The sequence below is a fragment of the Nannospalax galili genome, unplaced genomic scaffold, assembly GCF_000622305.1.
Source record: "Nannospalax galili isolate Female #2095 unplaced genomic scaffold, S.galili_v1.0 scaffold188, whole genome shotgun sequence".
NCBI lineage: Eukaryota > Metazoa > Chordata > Mammalia > Rodentia > Spalacidae > Nannospalax > Nannospalax galili.
The window spans coordinates 1,482,495-1,499,648 of record NW_008360325.1 but is presented as its reverse complement, the minus strand read 5'-3'; the positions used below and the strand labels follow the sequence as shown (position 1 = coordinate 1,499,648).

The 17,154-nt window shown below is 42.8% G+C and overlaps 1 protein-coding gene across 1 annotated transcript in view; it reads left to right on the top strand.

Moving 5' to 3' along the window:
• Window positions 1-17,154, top strand: part of Rcor1 (REST corepressor 1) — a 103,610-nt gene that overhangs the window by 50,739 nt on the left and 35,717 nt on the right. The gene's annotated exons all lie outside the window — the stretch shown is intronic.

Below are 17,154 nucleotides of genomic sequence, written 5' to 3'. Positions count from 1 at the left end.
TTAGTGACAAATACAGGTCAAGAATCACTGTTCCTGGGGCTAGAAAGGTGGCTCAATGCCACTTGGTGCATAAGCATGAATATCCGAGTTCTAACCCGTAGGTAGCATCCTTGCAAAAAGCAGATGTGGCCACCAAGACACACCCAAGCTAGGTGGAGGAAACAGGAAGGTCAGCCAAGCTCCAGATTGAGTGAGAGATTCTGTGTCTGGGAATAACGTGAAGCATGGTAGAGCAAGATACACAGCATCCTCTTCAGCTTCTGTGTGTGCATGGGCAGGTGGGCATGCATGCACACACAACACACATGCATACTAAGGTGAGAACCAATACCAGTGTTGTCCTCGGATCTCCACACATATTCCATGGCATGCATGTGCCCACACTATACACACAGATCTCTTTAAAAAGAACACCCCTTGTTCTGAAACATATCAGGGTTAGAAAGACATCTATCACTTGGGGACTGAGGTGCTGGCCACATCTGTGATCCCAGCAGTTGTCGGGCTTAGATAGGAGGATCATGAGTTTATGACCAGCTGGGCTACACAGCAAGACTCTGTCTCCAAATAGGGGGGAAAAAAAGAAAAAGAAAAGTAGTTTATGTTTATAAGGCATTATTAGAGTGTCAGTAAACATTGCACTTACTGGGTTTGATTAGCAGTTCTTAGAGTGTTTTGCCGTATTCATACAGGTTTCCAGTGCTGTCAGATGACGTATATTCTGTAGCCCCCTGTTGAATAGTCAGTGTCCCCGTTAGCATGTTTAAGGTGTTATGGACTTGGCTTATACATAAAGAACATGTTTAATTTTTACCTAGAAGTATCCCTTTTAAAAAAAAATAGTGCTTTTTGTACATAGGAAATTCACCTACTCCCAGTAGTGTTAAAACTTAGCAGTAGGTTCTTTAATCCCAGCACTTGGGAGGCAAAGGGAGGCAGATATCTGTGAGTTCAAGGCCAGCCTGGTCTACATAATGAGTTCCAAGCCAGCTGTGGCTATAGGGATACCCTGTCTCAAAAAGACCAAAAAACAAAACTTAGCAATAATAAAATACTCTTCTCAACATAATTTTTAAAAAGACTGTCTTATTGTTTATTAATTCCTTTTTTAGGTCTTTTACTTTATTTTGGTCTTTTTTAAAATGCTTTATTATTTTTTATTTTATGTGTATGAGTATATTGCCTGTGTGTATGTAAGTGTACCCATGTTGTGCAATGCCTGTGGAAGTCAGAAGAGAGCATCAGATTCCCCTGGAATTAGAGTTACAGGTGGTTGTTAGCCACCATGTGGGTGCTGGGAACTGAACACAGGTCCTCTGCAAGGGCATTGAGCATCCAACCAGCCTTCTCTTTACACCTTTTTATTGTACATTTTTTCTTTCGTAGGGGTGCTGAGTAGCAAACCTAAGGTATATGCATGCTAGGCAAATTCTATATCATCGGGCTGTATTCCCAGCCCTGTGCACTTACACTGTGAGATGATGTCCTGAATCACCTGAGCATTTCCCACATTGTAAAAGTGCCTTGTACACTTTTTCTTTGTTTTTGAAACACAGCCTCACACTGTAGCCCAGGCTGGCCTGTAATTCACTAGGAGTAGCCTTGTAAAAAAAAATTTTTTTTTGGTCTTTTTGAGACAGTGTCTCCCTGTAGCCCTAGCTGGCCTAGAACTCACTATGTAGACCCAGCTGGCCTCAAACTCACAGAGATCTGCCTGACTCTGCCTCAAAAGTGCTGGGATTAAAGGTGTGTGCCACCACACCCAGCTCCTTGTAAAATTTTTTAATCTTTATTTTTTAAATTTAAAATAAAAAACTTTTTATGTGTATGTGTGTTTTGTCTGCATGTTTGTAAGTGTACCACATGAGTGCAATGCCTGCAGAGGTCAGAAGAGGACATCAGATCCCCTGGAACTGGAGTCACAGATAGTCATCAGCTGCTATGTGGGTGCTGAGAACCAAATCTGGCTTCTCTACAAGAGCAGCCAGTGCTCTTAACCACTGAGCCATTTCTCCAGCCCCCAAAATTATTTTCTTTGAATCTTTCTTGCACATTTTCTTCCTCAACAAAAATGGGCAAAAAGAATTCTTTGCCTCCTATCTTTCTTCTTAATGTTAAAGGACTGGAGAAACTTTGTTTGCCTAGCATTGATTTGGACTTTAGATAGAAATAAAAATAAGAACTTTGGGGCTGGAGAGACAGCTCAGCAATTAGAGCACTGGCTGCTCTTGCAGAGGACCCAGGTTCAAATCCCAGCACCCACATGACAACTAACAACTGTCTGTAACTCCAGTTTCAGGGGATTCAAAGCCCTCTTCTGACCTCCATGGGCATCACATGACATGGGTGCACTTGGATGCATGCAGGCAATATACTCATACACATGAAATAAAAAAATACACAAAATATTTTTTTTTTAAAGTATGGGACTGGAGAGATGGCTCAGCAGTTAAGAACGCTGGCTGTTCTTGCAGAAGACCCGGGTTTGAATCCCAGCATCCACATGGCAGCTAACAACTGTCCATAACTCCAGTTCCAGGTGATCTGGATAGCCTCATCTGTCCTCCATGGGCATTGCATGACACAGGTGCACTTAACTACATGCAGGCAATACACGCATTACACGTAAAAATATTTTTTAAAAAAGAAGAAATAAGCAAGAACTTTGGAACATACGAGTAGATTTTTGGCCAGCACCCAGAAAAATCTAACCTGTAGGTTCTGGCCTTTTCTATATTTGTCTCTTTCTTCTTAACAGTGGCTGTCGAAGTTCTGTCTCTCAGGATTATTTAGGTTTATTACAAAGTGAACACAAGCTTTTGTTCAGAAGTTAAGGTGCTTTTTTTTTTTTTTAAATTTATTTATTGGGGCTGGAGAGATGACTCAGGGGTTAAGAACACTGGCTGCTCTTGTAGAGGACCCAGGTTTGAGTCCCAGCACCCACATGGTGGCTAACAACCATCCAAAACTCCAGTTCTAGGGGATCTGACGCCCTCTTCTGACCTCCACAGGCATTGCACAGCATGGGTGCACTTACATGCATGCAGGCAGTACACTCATACACATAAAATATAAATAATAAAATATTGAAAAAGGAAAATGTAATAAAGAATTTTTATTTATTGTTTTATGTATTTATTTTTATGTAGTGGAGTTTTTTGTGTAAATGCACCTGTGTCACGCAGTGTGTACAGAGACCAGAAGAGGGTGTCAGGTCCCATGGAATAATGTTACAGTTACAATTGTTAGCCATCATGTTGGTGCTGGGAACTGAACCTGGGTCCTCTTGAAGAATAGCCGTGCTCTTAACTACTGAACTATCTCTCCAGCTTCACATTAGGGTGTAACGTGGGTTGTGGAACTCAACAGTGTGTAGTATGTAATGTGGGCACTGGAAGGCAACAGTGTGTAGTGTGTAATGTGGGCACTGGAAGGCAACAATGTGTAGTATGTAATGTGGTAGTGGAAATCAAAAGTGTGTAGTGTGCGGTATGGGTAGTGGAAATAAACAATGTCTAGTGTATAATGTGGGTTGTGGAAGCCCTCCCATTGCTATTATCTACAGCACATATGTTTTCCTGATTTATGAATAATAAGTATGTCAACTTTTAAAATCTTTTGGTTTGGGTTTGTTTGTTTTTTGAGACGGTCTCCCTGTAGCCCCAGCTTGCCTAGAACTTTCTCTGTAGACTAAGCTAGCCTCTATCTCACAGAGATTTGCCTGTCTCTGCCTCCCGAGTGCTGGAATTCAAGGTTTGTGCTACCATATCTGGCTTTGTTTATTTTGTGTCTTGCCTGAATGTATGTATGTGCACCGCATGTGTACTGTGCCTGTGGAAGCCAGAAGAGAGGGCATTGGAGCCCCTGGAATTAAGAGTTAAAACAGTTGTAAGCCACCATGTGGGTGCTAGGAACCTAACTGAATCCTCTACAATAGCAGCCAGTGCTCTTAACCACTGAGCTATCTCTCTAGCCCCAAGTATATGAGGCTTTGTTTGTTGTTTTGAGGCAGAGTCTCCCTGTAGCCCCAACTTGCCTAGAACTCACTATGTAGACCACGCTGGCCTTAATCTCTCTCACAGAGATCTGCCTGCCTCTGCCTCTTAAGTGCTGGGATTAAAGGTGTGGGCCACCTCACCTGGCCACATATGTGTTTTTATCTTGTAGTTGTGATGGGAGTTGTTAAAAAGTGTATCTGGGAATTTTGTACTAGCTCTACGTATTTACAGTCTAATACTTTGTAACAGTACAGATATGCTGTAATTTAGTCATTTAAAGTGAAAACACATATTACCTATTGATGGATATTTGAGTTTTGCAATTCTCTTTTAAACTGTTCTTAGAAAAGCTGTAGTGAGGGACTGGGCATATAGTTTAGTTGATAAAATGCCTGCCTAGTGTGCACAAAGCCCTGGATTCATTTCCTAGCACCACATAAACTAGGCATAGCGCTACATACCTGTAATCCCCACACTCAGGAAGTAAAGCCAAGAGGATCAGAAATTCAAGGTCGTCCTTGGCTACATTGTGATTTTTCAGGCTAGCCTGGGATACATGAGACCCTGCCTCAAAAAAAAAATGTTTTTTTTAAATTTACGTTTTATTAATGTTTTTTAATAGTCATGTGCAGCTTAATCATGTTCCCATATTGTATCATACTGTTAGATTGTGACAGAGCTCACAGACTTGTATTGTTTAGACCTTATAGCCATCTGATTGTAATTTGGTATAAATGTACCTACTGTGCTGCCAGATTTATGAGAGTGTAGCATATGTTGATAACAAATCATTGTTACTGTCACATATATCTGTCGTACTGTACTTTCAATTGTTATTTTAAAATATACACTTTCTAAAAAGTCCTATAGAGCAGTGTGCCCGGTGCAGCAGCAGCCTCCCACCTCTCCTGCTTGCCATAGCTAGTGTATCATTTTATTTTGTGCTTGATTAAATGTCATGTTTTCTTCATCCTGACCCTAGGAACAATGGCTATACCATGTCTGTCTGTCTGTCATATAGCCCCTGTGTGCAGTAGGTTTATATACCACCTGGGTTTGTGCAAATAATGCTTTGATGTTTGTGTAGTGACTGGATAGCCCAGTGACTTGATTTTCAGAATCTACGTGAAGACAGAATAAGAAAATCATGACTTTTTTTGTTGGCAGTGATAGGCTTTTTATTTTAGACAGGGTCTCACTGTGTAGTCCTGGCTGACCTGGAATTCATTTGTAGATCATCAGACTGAGCTGATAACCATCTGCCTCTGCCTCCTGAGTGCTGGCATTAAAGGCATGCACCACAACGCCTGCCATGACTGTCTTTAAAAAAAGCTAAATCTCTAGAAATAGAATTTGTAAGTTAAGAAACAAATGTATCCTTTCTGTTTTAAAAAAACAGATGCTTTTTTGAGGACCATTTTCGGCATCCAGCTATATTAAACAGAAGGTACAGGGAGCAGGCATACATTTTCTGCTCCCCACCTAGTCTGCCCTGCTAGACGTCTTGCACTCTAGCAGCACCCCAGAACTTGTCAGGTGATTAATCTGCATTGATACATTATTACCACCCAGAGTCCATCTTTTTTTACATCTTTAACTGCCACTATTTAATGTATATTTTATGATATTCCACAGTTCAGTGTTACTTCACAAGCTTTGACATTTATAAATGTATACAAATTTACAATTTAGACAAGTCAATCAATCTTTCTTATTTCTATTGAATAAAATGTCAACATGGGAATCAAAACGAACAAGAATTTCCCTGGGTGATAGAGCAGCAGAGTCCCTCTTGACAGGAGTGTGCACTGTTGTGTGGTATGCGTATGGGCTTTGACTTGGACGGTGACAGTGTGTTTGCACCGCTGTACTGGTTATGCAGAGCAGTTTTACTGCCCAGAGACTCCTTCGTGCACTTTCTTTTCATCTGTCTCTCTCACCAAACCCACGGCAACCATAGATTTGCTTTTTCCAGAATGTTATAGAGTAGTCAGTTATAAGGCCTTAGATTGGTTTCTGTTTTTAAAAAATATTTTCGTTGATTTATTTATTTTTGTTTTATGTCTGAATGTTTTGTCTACATGTATATAAGTGTACCCATGTCCTGCAGTGCCTCCAGAGGCCAAATGAGGACATTGGATACCCTAGAACCTAGAGTTGGGGACAGCTGTTAGTCACATGTGGGCACTGGGAACCCAACCAGAGTCCTGTAAGAGCAACCAGTGCTCTTAACCACTGAGCCATCTCTCCAGCTCCTGGTTTCTATTTATTTTTGTTTTGTTTTATTTTATTTTGTCTTTTGGTGTTTTGAGATAGGGTCTCCCTATAGCTCAGACTGGTCTGGAACTCACAGAGTTTCACCTGCCCCTGTCTCCCAAGCGCTGGGACTAAAGGTGTGTGGCACCACACCCAGATCGTGCTTTCTATTTTTTATTTATTTTTTAAAAATTATTTTGTGTGTATGCGCATTTTGCCTGTGTGTAGGTAAGTGCACTCCTGTCGTGCAGTGTCTGCAGAGGTCAGAAGAGGCTGTCGGATCCCCTGGGACTGGAGTTACGGGGATTCAAACCCAGGTCTTCTGCAAGAACAACCAGTATTATTAACCACTGAGCCATCTCACCAGCCCTGGTTTCTTTTTTGGTCTTTTTGAGACAGGGTCTCCCTGTAGCCCCAGCTGTCCTGGAACTCAATATATAGACCAGGCTGGCCTTGAACTCACAGAGATCTGCCTGCCTCTGCCTCCCGAGTGCTGGGATTAAAGGTGTGTGCCACCATGCCCGGCAAAAGTAATATTTAAAAAAATTTTTTGGGGTCTTTTTTGAGACAGTGTCTCCGTGTAGCCCCAGCTGTCCTGGAACTTGCTGTGTAGACCAGCCTGGCCTTAAATTCACAGAGATCTCCCTGCCTCTGCCTCCCAAGTGCTGGGATTAAAGATGTGTGCCACCATACCCGGCTTATTTATATTTTTTATGTGTATGAGTGTTTTACCCTGCATGTAAGTGCACCTGTGTCGTGTAGTGCCTTCAGAGGCTAGAAAAGGGCATCAGAGCCCCTGTAACTGGAGTTACGGACAGTTGTTAACCACCATGTGGGTGCTGGGAATCAAACCCAGGTTCTGGAAGAGCAGCCAGTGCTCTTAACTGCTGAGCCATCTCTCCAGCCCCTTTATTCATATTTTTATTGGACAGTTTTGTATGTATGATAGTGTACCAGGAATGAAGGATTCAGGAAACTTATACGCTAATGGTGAGGGGGAAATGATCATGTGAACAAATAACTTGTATGTATTTTTTTCTAGTCCTTTCATCAGATGTTTGTGGTCTCATAGCTAGTTAGTACTCGAATTTGGGCTAGATCTCGGGTCTCCAGGCTGCATTTAGTGCACACAACTGCCTTCATGTGCTACTTTGGTTAATCAAGTATAATTAAGACTTAAAACATTACTAATATTACACAGGTTGCTTTGGGTTGTCTAAGTAAAAATCATTTAATGAGAGTTGCTGCCTGTGGGGTATGCCTAGAAAGTGTACCCTGTAGAGACACAGCCCTTGTTGAAAAAATAGAAATAATTCTTAGTGGCATAGATAAGAACTGTAGGGTTGAAGCAGTACTTGATCAAACGAACAGGGGAAATTACTAGGTAAAACAGTGGTGTGAGATAGAAGGGACAAGGGTGTAAGTGATGTGTACACGGTTTGCCATCGTGTAGACCTGAGGGGTACAGATTGTAAGGCTTGAAAGTAGTCACTAATTGGAAAGATGGCATTTAACTCTCAACATGTTTTACTACCAAGTATTCGTTTCCTGTGTCCTACTTGATTGTGATATCTGTCACCTTAGTCAACACAAAGTGTCTCCTTCTCATAGGTGGACACTGTGGGAGACCCTCAGTGCCTGAGGAAACAGTTGAAGTGTGAGTAGGAGTTTGCTGCCTGGAGGTTAGCATTCTCTGGACTAAGGGGGGAGAACACATCACATCAAGAACGTGGGGCAGAAATCCAGTGCTTTGTTTTGAAGACGTGCCTGTCTGTGACACATTGTCTTTGGGGAAAGTGAGCAGCGGGAAAGGCAGGTGGCTTCTTAAAAGAGATGATGAGGGGTAAGGTGGCCCAGTTGCAAAAGCGCTTGCTGAGCAAACCTGACAACCTGAGTTGTCTCCGGATCCCCAAGATCCCACAATAGAAGTAATCAACTCATGAAAGTTACCCTCTGACCTCCACATGTGTGCTGCAATGTGTGCATATGTTGACACACATGATAATAATCATCTAAGAAGAGAGAAAGATGATGAGGTATTCCTCAAAGGATTTATGTCTGGAAGTGATGGTTAATATTAGAAAGTTCCTGATAGCCTTGTGGTTTAGAAAAGAGTAGAGATGGTCTGGAGAGATGGCTCAACAGTTAAGAACACTGACTGTTCTTACAGAAGTCCTGGATTCAAATCCTAGCACCCATGTTGCAGCTAACAACTGTCCTAAACTCCAGAGGTTCCAGGGGATTCTATAGCCTCTTCTGTCCTCCACAGGCATTGCATGGCATGGATGCACTTACACACATGCAGGCAATACACGAATACACATAAAATAAAAATAATAAATATTTTTTTAAAAAAGAAAGAAAAGAGTGGAGATTGGGGGATAAATACGCAGGTCCTGGTTAGAGAATGTGGTGACCTTAACTGTGCCAGTGCCATGGAAGCAAAGTAGAAATTCAGCAGGGTAAACCTGTAGTGTCAGGAGCCTTGGAACTCTTCCTAAGAACTGAAGACATGTTGTGGGCTAGGTAGCTGGTCCAGATAGATGCCTTCAGCATGCCGTTTTCATAGGTGCTCCTGCACGCGCCATCACTTAGAAATGTGTGTTATTCTGCAGGGATTGCACACCCCACCTCTGGGCATCATCCTTGTTCTGTTCTGGCTGCCTTCTCCTGGGGCCTTGGTCCTGATTCCATTGGATCTGCCTCCCTGCCTTGCTTGGTTTACACACCACCATAGCCCTTTTGGGATGTCTCACCCCTTCCCTATGCTTACATGCAGACCCACCGACGTTTGGCTTGGCTTAGTTGGAGAATAGTTGAAAGTTAACAGCAAAACAAGGGTGTGTGTGTGTGTGTGTGTGTGTGTGTGTGTGTTGGTAACAAGAACTCTTAAAAAGTACCTCTTTCCACAACACACCACATAGACTTGAATTCTTTAAATGTGCACAGAAGGCTCAGTATGGTTTTTCCTGACTTAGGTAAAAACACAGTTTCCAAAAGCAAGTTTACCAAAGTGGCCTTGATGCCTTCAGGGAAAGGATAGGTTAAGAAAGGTTTGGTTTGTTTCTTTTTTCCTATCCTCCCCCCCTCCTTCTTAAAAAACTGCATTTGTTATTTTGGGGGAGGAGGGCATGCCATAGTACTCCTATTACAGTGCTCCTGTGGCAACCAGAAGACAACTTGTGGGACCTGGTTCTTTCCTTCCAGCGGGCTGTAATGCTTGAACTCAGGTCATCAGGCTTCGTGACAACCACCCTTATTACCTGCTGAGCCATATTGCCAGCTCTCATTTGCTTTGTTTAAAAAAAATTACTATTTTTATGTGCATGAGTGTGTTAACCTGCATGTATGTAAGTGCTCCTGTGTTGTGCAGTGAGCCGTTTCTCCAGCTCCCCTCATTTGCTTTTTTTGGAGCAGGGGGCTGTTTTTGAGACAGGGTCTCCCTGTAGCCCCAGCTGTCCTGGAACTCACTATGTAGACCAGGCTGGCCTGACACTCACAGAGATCCGCCTGCCTCTGCCTCCCATGTGCTGGGATTACAGGTGTGTGCCACCACTCCCAGCTTTTGCTTTTTTTTTTTTAATATTTTAATTATTTTTTTATTTTACGTGTATGCGTGTATGGCCTGCATGTAGGTAAGTGCTCCCATGTTGTGCAATGCCCGCAGAGGTCAGAAGAGGCTGTTGGATCCCTTGGAACTGGAATTACAGACAGTTGTTAGCTGCCATGTTGGTGCTGGGACCCAAACCCAGGTCCTCTGCAAGAATAGCCAGTGTTCTTAACTGCTGAGCCATCTCTCCAGCCCCTCATTTGCTTTTTAAGGTAGAGTTTGAAAGAGGCAAGTTAGCGTTTGAGCTGGTGGAAAACCTCTGCAGAGCAGGGCTGTTGTAGGAATTCTGAAGGAAAAGACGCTTCTCAGCCTTGGCAGGTCTTAGTGACTTGGCTGTTGGGAATTTGCTACAAACAGATGATCTTACTCCCTTATACATGGTGTGGTGTGTATGTGCATATTTGTGTGTGTGTTTATGCAGTCATTACTGCATTCTTAAAAATTGTACAAAACGAGAAAAAACTGGTTACAATGATAAGAAAAAGATCCTGCTGTTAATGTATACAGAGTTGGAAAGCATTGGCTCTACCAAAGACATTTAAGCTATGAATTGTAAAGAAGGTAACACACACAGCATATATGATATGTGAAATTTAGCCAGGCGTGGTGGTACACACTTTTTTTTTTCTTTTGGTCTTTTTGGGACAGGGTCTCCCTGTAGCCCCAGCTGTCCTGGATTCACTGTGGAGACCAAGAGATCCGCCTGCCTCTAGAACTGAAATTTTTATTTTTATTTTGTGTTTATGAGTGTTTTTTTATTATTTTAATTTTATGTGTATGCATGTATTGCCTGCATGTAGGTAAGTGCACCCGTGTCGTATAATGCCCACAGAGGTCAGAAAAGGCTGTCGGATCCCCTGGGACTGGAGTCACAGACAGTTGTTAGCTGCCATGTGGGTTCTGGGACTTGAACCCAGGTCTTCTGCAAGAACAACCAGTGTTCTTAACTGCTGAGCCATCTCTCCAGCCCCGGTGGTATACACTTTTAATTCCAGCAGAGGCAGGCAGATTTCTGTGAGTCTAGGCTAGCCCCCCCACCTCAGAAAAAGGATTCGTGAAATTTAATTTAAAGACAAGGTCAAATAACAAGGTTTTAAAGTTAAGTGTCGGCTTTCCTGTGACGTTGGAACCTCCTTGTACAACGTACCCCTCACCGTTTCCTGTGATCATCCTTTGATTAGAGCGTCTGACTGAAGTACATATTCTCAGAACTATAAAATGTTACATTTTATTTTTTGAGAGGTTTTATTTTTATTTATTTGTATGTATGTCTCTGTGTGTGTGTGGTCTGCAGAGACCAGAAGAGGGCTTTGAATTGTCTTAAACTGGAGTTAGAGCCGACTGTGAGAGGTCCTCTGCAAGAACAGTGAGCACTCCTAATCACCGCTCCTAATTACTGAGCCGTCTCTCCAGTCTCATAGTATGTTTATTATTTATACTTTTACATAGCTAAACATGCGTACTAATAGTTATAGTAGTAGTAATGTTTTCATAGTAAATATACCTGCTATCTAAATCTATTCTGAGTATTTTGAATAGAGAATAGTCTCTGCTGAAAACATCCCTGTTGCTTTCCAGTTCAGTGTGTTAAATTACAAGAACCTGAGAGCTCCCGTGTGACCTGTGTCCTTTGACTCCATATGTGCTCTTGTGACCTTATTCAGAGCATGCTTGTTAGCACTCTCTCTGTTCCCTGGTGTGGAGCACTCTTCTTCAGGTGTCCAGTTCCCGCTGCTTGTCGCTTATGTGAGACTGCCAGAGGGGCATTTGACCAGCTGTGAAGTAGGAACCATTCCTTCATGGCCTTACAGCCCTTCAGTTCTTTCCTTCCGAAAAATTTTTTTTAAGATTTTTAAAATTTTTATTTCACGTGTATGAATGTTTTGCCAGTATGTACGTCTGTGTGCCACATGCATGCAGTGCCCACAGAGGCCTAAAGAGGGCAGCAGGTCACTGGAACTGTAGTTAAAGATCGTTGTTAGCTGCCATGTTGGTCTTGGTCTTGGGACTTGAACCCAGGTCCTCTGCAAGAGCCACCAATGTTCTTAACCACTGAGCCATCTCTCCAGCCCCGCCCCATTTCCTTCTTTCCTTCCTTTTTATTATCTATCACCAGACATACTACTGTTTGTTGGATGTTCTTCAGTGTACTGTAGGATTGGATTCAGGAACTTGGTGTATTTGGTGTGTTTATTCAGTCTGTCTCCTTTGGTGTGTGGCAAGGGTACAGTACCTGTTAAATGAAGAAGTGGGGTGTATGGCCATTACTCAGCGTAGAGTTGCAAATACGGGTGCTTTAACTATTTCCTATTCAACTCAATCATCTGGAATCCTCTTACTTTTTCTTCTTTGCTCTTTACCTTATGGTGGTCATTGATTTACTCAGTAAATATTTTTGTACCTGCTTCATTTGTAACAAGCACTGGCAAGATCTGAAAAGCCCTGCCTAAGAGTGCCTTTGGTCTAATGGGAAGCTGCCTTAGGAGTCACAAATAACTGCACCTAGTACAAGTCTAGTTCCTGTATGTGCTCTAGATTTGGCCAAACGTGCAGAGCTTACTGGAACAGAACTATGTCCCTGCTGTGGTGGATGCCCTCACACACCTGGGCTTACTGCGCTTTTAATACCAGTGTGTCTCACCCTCAGCCATCCCTTTGAATCTCATTTGTCCGCTTACAGTTTGGTTAGTCTTTCTGTTGACAGAGGAAAGGCGTTTCTAGTTTTTTACTACGAATGTTACTACAGAAGCATTCCTTGACCTATTTTTTTCCCTCATCTGTTCAGCTGAGAGATCAGTGGCAGTTTTCTCAAGTAGTCAGGTTGACATGCATTGCTAACAGTCAAGTGTAAAAGACATTTTTTATTCCTGGTGCTCTTCTGTAATGGCTAGAGTTGGATTTAGATGCTGCAGTCAGGCTGCTGAGTATAACATTGCTGGTACTACCCAGGAATTCAGCAACTCGGGTGTGTGTGTGTCCAGGAATTCAGCAACTCTGAAGGGTGTGTGTGTGTCTTGGAACTCACTGTGCCGACCAGTCTGGTCTTAAACTCACAGAGATGTCACCTGCCTCTGCCTCCCAACCCCTGTATATAATAATAGTTTTAAATGCCAATCTTCCTCTTGCTAAAAATGAAATGAAGGATCTCTGTGAGTTCAAAGCCAGCCTGGGCTACATAGTAGCAAGTTCTAGGCTAGCCTGTGCTACACAATAAGCCAAACAAGAGCAACAAGAAGGAGTGACCTCCCCCAGTCAGTGCACCAGCACCAGTAACAGCAGAAAATACCCAAATTAACATGTCTAAGCTTCAGAGAGTGTTGTCTTCCCCAATGGGCAAGGACTTCCTTGATTCTGCAGAGTGGGTTGCTTAGATAAGGACATTCTTAGTTGCTTCTGGCACTGAACACAGCTATAGGAGCAGCACCAGCCACACAGGAGGCCTGAAAGACTTGTATCATTGGAGAAATAATTCAGTGTAAAATATACTAGTTTATTATAAAACATCCTCCCGCTGCAGCTCAGGTTGTAAGCTGTTTTAAAAGACCTCTTTTAAGCTGGGCATGGTGACCCACGCCTTTAATCCCAGCACTTGGGAGCCAGAGGCAGGCGGATCTCTGTGAGTTCACGGCCAGCCTGGTCTACATAGTGAGTTCCAGGACAGCTGGGGCTACAGGGAGACCCTGTCTCAAAGAACAACAACAAAAAACCCACCTCTTTTCTAGCTGGGCGTGGTGTCGGACACCTTTAATCTAGCACTTGGGAGGCAGAGGCAAGCAGATCTTTGTGAGTTCAAGGCCAGCCTGGTTTACATAGCGAGTTCCAGGACAGCCAGGGCTACAAGGAGACCCTGTCCCAAACAGACAAAAACAACAAAAAAACCTCTTTTCTACAGCAGTGTTTATTGAAAGTTTCTTTCCTGAATGAGGAAAAAGACCCACGATTACAGCATTGAAAACAGTAAAATTTGTAACAGTCCCTTCCTCTCAGCTTTTTACTCTGTCACTATAAGGCTTAGCTTCTACTTTCAGAGCGTGAGAGATCAGCCGTGGAGAGGAAATGACTTGTGTGACACATACTGTGGTAGAACTTCCTGTAGCACTGTAGCCTGTTTCCTCAGCATCTGTTACACAGGGTGAAGGCTAGGTTAGGAGGCAACAAGCCACTCAAGGCATCGGGAGCAGGAGACTAAATTGTTAGATTGTTACTGCCCTCTCTGCCCAAAACTGAGCCAGGGGTGGGCTTGAAACCAATATTTTCTCTTTTTTAATTTATTTTGTTTTATTTTATTTTATTTTATTATGTGTATGAGTGTTCTGCTTACGTGTATGTTATGGAAAACAGTCAAATTACTTTGAGTACATAGTTGCCTGCTTAGGGACAAGTGAAGTGGGTTGACTGATAGTGAAGAAAGGGGTGGTGTATCTTAATGTTAGAAAGTCCCAGAAGAAACTTTGTGTTTTTGATTGTGGAACTTTTTTTCTTTATGGGGTTGGGCATGGTGACCTGTGCCTTTAATTTCAGCACTTAGGAGGCAGAGGCAGGCAGATCTCTGTGAGACTGAGGCCAGCACTTAAGAACACTGGCTGTTCTTGCAGACCTGGGTTCGATTCCCAGCACCCACATGGCAGCTAACAACTGTCCTTAACTCCAGGTCCAGGGGAATCCGAAGCCCTCTTCTGATTGCCACAGCATTGCATGACACAGGTGCACGCACATACATGCAGGCAATACACTCAAACACATAAAATAAAAATGATAAATAAAAATAATATTTACATAGTAAATATATCTACTGTCTATATTCTGAATATTTTGAATAGAGAATAGTCTCTGTAAATACTATTTTTAAAGCCCATGTGAGTGCTGGGAATCTAATGTGGGTCCTCTGCAAGAGCAGTCAGTGCTCTTAACCGCTGAGCCATCTCTCCAGCCCCAAAAAATATTTTTTAAAAAGTCTTAAAATCGCCAGGCGTGGTGATGCACGCCTTTAATCCCAGCACTCGGGAGGCAGAGGCAGGCAGATCTCTGTGAGATCAAGGCCAGCCTGGTCTACACAGTGAGTTCCAGGACAGCTGGGCCTACAGGGAGACCCTGTTTCAAAAAGACTAAAAAAAAAAAGTTTCTAAAATCATATTTAGTGCGTGTGAGGGCAGATCAGATCAGAAGACAGTGTTCCGGGGTTGGTGCTTCCTTTCTTTTTTTAATTTTATGTGTATGTGTGTACTGCCTGCATGTAGGTAAGTGCACCCATGTCGCGCAATGCCCGTGGACAGAAGAGGCTGTCGGATCCCCTGGAACTGGAGTTATGGATGGTGGTTAGCTGCCATGTGGGTACTGGGATTCGAACACAGGTTTTCTGCAAGAACAGTCAGTGTTCTTAACCGCTGAGCCATCTCTGCAGCCCGTCTTCCATATTTTTAAGTTATTTTTTAGTTAATATTTCAAGGAGCTGGAGAGACGGCTCAGCGTTAACATGGCAGCTAGCTACCATTTGTAGTTCTAGTTTCAGGGGATCCAGTGCTGTTTTCTGGCCTCCTAGGGCAGCTACATACATGCGGGCAAAACATTCATACACAAAATAAAAATAAAATCTTAAAATAATTGAATACATATTTTAAAAGTTAACATAGAAAATAGTAGTATTCATTATGGCATTTTCACGCATAGGTGTCATTACCTGTTGCTTTCACTTAACCCTCTCTCCAGCTGCCCCTGAAGACGCTTTTAAGATAATAGTCTACTCTGAACACTGATATGGAAACTGCGCTACAGAAAAGGGGGCAGAAGTACCAGTTAGACCTCTTGGTGCTGCATGGAGGGCACAGAGGTACAGCTTCAGTCAGAATAGAACTTAATGCATATATGGCATAGCCTGGTGATGAGCAGTTAGCTCTCTTGTTTCTGCCAGATCAGATTGTCTGTGAGAGTAGGTAGTATTTGCAGTATTTGCTGGATGGTGGGAGAGGTGATGGTTTATACAGTACACTTTTGTTTTAGAAAGCTATATTAAGAAATATCATATTCAGGCCAGGAGTGGTAGTGCATGCCTTTAGTCCCAGCACTCGGGAGGCAGAGGAAAGCGGATCTCTGTGAGTTCAGGCTAGCTTGGTCTACACAGCTAGTTCCAGGCCAGCTGGGACTACAGGGAGACCCTGTCTCAAAACACACCCCACCCAAGAAACAAAAAAGAAAAAAAGGAAAAGTTGCACATTCCTTCTCAAATGCATGTTAATCCTGACTTGGAAGAACAGACCAGGTGATCAAAATCTGTGTTTTGCATTCTCTTTACTTCTGAAGAGATAAAGGACTCAAATGTTAGAGGACACAACTGTAGTAGTGTCTATGTCCACCAGGTGGCAGAATTGTGCTTCATTGAGCCTTTTGAGGCAAGGTGAGTTTTAGGGATAACTTCTTTAATAATGATAACGATGAAAGGAGCTGCCATGGTATTTCTCATTTCTTTTTACTGTGCTGGTAGTTGGGTCCAGAACCGTGTACAACTGAGCCCAGCCCTGCTCTGAGCCACACTTCAGTCCTGTCTTTACATAGTCTAAACATTTTGGATGTCAGTTTGAGTTACCAGAGAAACTGCTGTCACGCCATTGTTAATAGTATTTCAAATAAAAACAGTAACAAAAAACTCTGCTAAGGCTCTGAGCTTAATCTACAGAAGGTATCATGAAGCCCTGCAGTGTCATGGAGGGTTGGGTGAGTTAAGGTTGCTGTGGCAGTTTTCCCTGAATCCTTTCTGTTTTGCAGTTGAATGTAGACTTGTACTGGCATACAGACATTTGGTTCATTGGACTGAAATATTAGTAGGAAGCACAGTTTAACACGGCTCATCTGTTCCCTGCCCTTAGCTTCTGCACCTTCCTTTAGTCGTTACTGTATTTTCTATTATTTTATTTATTTTATGTGTATGAGTGTATTGCCTGCATGTAGGTAAGTGCACCCGTGTCATGCAATGCCTGCTAAGGACAGAAGAGGCTGTCGGATCCCCTGGAACTGGAGTTATGGACAGTTGTCAGCTGCCATGTGGATGCTGGGATTCGAACTTGAGTCTTCTGCAAGAACAACCAGTGTTCTTAACTGCTGAGCCATCTCTCCAGCCCATTGCTGTATTTTCTTAACTCCATTCAAGCTATAGCAGCATATCCACTTATGAGCACTTATCCATCTCCCAAAAAGCCATGGCTTTATTTCTTTTAGAGAGGTGCATATCTGTAGCCATCACAGATAAGAGTAGGTGGCTTTCTGGGTTTTTGTTTTTGTTGTTTTTTTTTTTTTTGG